The sequence below is a fragment of the Hyalella azteca genome, unplaced genomic scaffold (assembly GCF_000764305.2).
Source record: "Hyalella azteca isolate HAZT.00-mixed unplaced genomic scaffold, Hazt_2.0.2 contig16543, whole genome shotgun sequence".
Classification (NCBI taxonomy): Eukaryota; Metazoa; Arthropoda; class Malacostraca; order Amphipoda; family Hyalellidae; genus Hyalella; species Hyalella azteca.
Window position 1 is genome coordinate 1 of NW_025946361.1, and position 3,323 is coordinate 3,323.

Genomic DNA, 3,323 nt, shown 5'->3' on the forward strand with positions numbered 1-3,323 from the left:
CCTGTTAAGTTTTCACTTTGTGACGGCATGATAGTCTTACGGTTGTGGGATTGAATGAAAGCTAAGTCTTCTGCTAAGGTTTACTTCAACACCGAAAGAGAGAGCAACCTGCTCGAGCCGAAGACCAGAAGCTAGAGAGCGATAGGAGAAGCGGGTGCTTCCTCTTACAGGGAAATAAGGCAAGAGACATAAAAGTTACGCTAGAATCCGACAACTCACAGTACATGTTGCAGATAGGTGATACGTTTATTCTAACAGTCCCTACGCAAGCGTCAATAACTGAGGCTTGGAAGCTTCATAATCTTTCTTCTTTCCTCATAGGACTTGCCTTTCAAGCCCGGAACTGTTCCTGTTGCGCGTCTTTGAACACTCTCTATTAAATTTTTGTCCTTTTCAAATTTCTGTGACCACACGACGTTTCCAAACTCAAGATTCGGGCGCATGGCAGCAACAAACAACTACTTCATCGCTTCTGCATCTAGGAACCCGAAAGAGCGTCTGATTAGTCAAGTAGTTTATTGGCTTTATTAACTTGACATTCAATATGTTTAGAAAATTTCAACTCATTGTCGATATTAACTCCTAAATCCTTTTCCATTATCGACTGCGACATCATCACTCTGTCGTTGCAACTGTGTTTTCTCATACTGTAATCTTGCTGTTCATTATTCTTGCCAAAGTGGATAGCTTTACATTTGTCAGCGTTAAAACGCAGATGCCACTCATTAGCCCAGTCAACCAGCTTGTCAAGATCACCTTGCAACTGTACTTTTTGCGACGTATTCTTCATTGTATTATAAATTTTTGTGTCGTCAGCATACACCGAGCAAACGCTAGACACAGCTTCTGGCAGATCGTTTATAAACGCAACGAATAGAATAGGCCCGAGAAGCGAGAACGCTTCCTTGTGGCACGCCGCTGCGTACTGAAGCACAGTCTGATACGGACCCATTAATACTGACACGTTGACGCCTCCCTACTAGAAAATCTCTGGTCCATTTGAGTAAATTACTCTCAATTCCCAAAGACTTCAATTTACGCTACAGCCGCTCATGTGGGACACAGTCAAATGCCTTGGGTCATTGATTGCAGCAATTTATTTGCAATGCAATGCTTCGAGAAGACTATCGAGATCTCGTCAGCCTCTACTCGTTGACCTGATACAAATGCGCACAAACTTCAATTTCCACATTGATGAGCTTACGAAATGTACGGCCATCAATATAAACTGTTTATGATTACCCACCATTAACCCTAATTTGTCCTGTCAGTTTAGTCTCGAAGTCGAAAAATCATACAAGTCTCCAATGCTGCCTACTCAAAACTTTTATTTGTGTAATAATCACCTGATCCTATGGTCTAATTTATCGTTAATGAACCACCACATCCGTATCATAACGTGCAGAATTATCATTTGCAGTGAATTGTCAAAGAATTTCACCATATCATAATTTTGCATTCATTGTATTCAATAGGTTGAAGGATATCTGCGTTGATTGCGTGAAATGAGACTAAATCAAAATAAAACACAAACAATATGGTGCACGAGCCCCGCTTCACACTATTTTTGAGATTTCAATCGATATGTACTGCGCAGGTATAATTGGTATACTCCTCAAGTTTCCAATGTTACGAAAACGCTAAATTCTCCGTGGCATACCATGGATCATTTGTGCGCTAATTAAAGTGCTGCGCTCCGCACCGTCTTCAGTCTTCACGACTCACGTGACGGGAGACTGGGGAGAGAGTCGGCTGCGTTCATCGATTAGACATCTAGTGTGTTTCGTCCTTTATTTTGGAGTTAACTTCCGAATAATCATTTATAAATCTCTTATAATTTAAATTATACTTCTATGTATACGGTGTATACTCGCATGGTGGAATTCTAGGTTTAGAGGTAGCTTTAGGTGATTAGGTCTTGGTCAAAGATTACTAGATCTGCCATAGGTTATACCAATATTTGGCATTTGTGTATGACAACCAAGAACTGCTTTACACAGTACACACTACACTAGTATTACATTTGCAAGTTTGTACTATATAGTGCGACACCAGCACTTTAATTCTTGCACAAACTGAGTTAAACACAACTCAAAACAATAGGTAATTATTTCACTAAATTGTTTGCAGTGTTATTTCACTCCCGAACAAATTAATGTTTCACAAGTAGGAAAATTTAGTTCTCAGCTCAGTCAAAATGCCAAACATGAACAACAAAAACATGGACATTCACTGCAAGGTTTGGAGGTGGAGGTGCAAGCCAGAACACTGTCTAGAAATTTTACTCTGATGGGATGCAACTAAGAAAACATCAAATCATTTGTTTTAAAATGCATTTTCCGATCAAAAACAGTGAAGTTTACAAGCTATAATTTACTTTCTGTTGGCTACTGATGGTTTTTTATTCCAGGTTGCCTGGGACCCAGACTAAAAAAATCGGGCAGAAGCCACCCGTAGATGAACAAAAATCACCCGTCCCCGTGCACATGGAACAATTTCACGGGTGTCCATGGGTAATTTCACCTGGGGCCATCAGTCCTATCAATGGTAATTGGTAAAGGTATACACTAATACAGTGACAGAGTGACTATACACCATATACATCGCATGTTCAGTACAGCATTTGCTTAATTGCAAGTAATATGTCATCCACAGTTGTTCAATTAAAAAAATGTACATTCGTTGCTACCAAATAACAAGATCATAAGGTGCAGGTGGGGTAAATTGGGACAGTCATCAGTCATTACATAGAAACATTATTATAACAGCTAAACTAATTGAAATATTGCAAAAGTAAAAATAGTTGTGTAAAGTTCAACATTTTTCCAATCTATGTTGTTAGACATTTCCTCACTTATTGTATATTAAAATATTGGCATTCTTTTTCTTCATACCTATCAATACCCAGTTCGAAATTCTCGCAGTCATTGCGGCCGTTCGCCGCAGAGACGTTCGCAAACGCGCAAATCTAGGCCGTTGTTGCCGACTTTACCTCGCGTCCAAGCAGTCTAGCGACGATATGGCCTCATCTGCAACGAATAGCGCGAGGCCTCGGTCGGCAAAAGCTGCGGCAGGCAACTGGTCGCTCCTCTACCGCGGCCTACGTCGAATATGCCGGCGGACGGCGGTAACGTTCAAGCCGTTGAGTTGGCAGGGAGAGGAAGGGGGTGAAGGGTTAGGGAGGCGGAGGAATATCGAAAGAACATTCTAGACATGAATCTTAATATGGGGCTTATACCGGAAGAAACTGATTGAATTATTCGCTTATTTAATTTCTCTAAAATTATGAGGTTTACATGATTTTTTATTTTCTAATTTTTTTT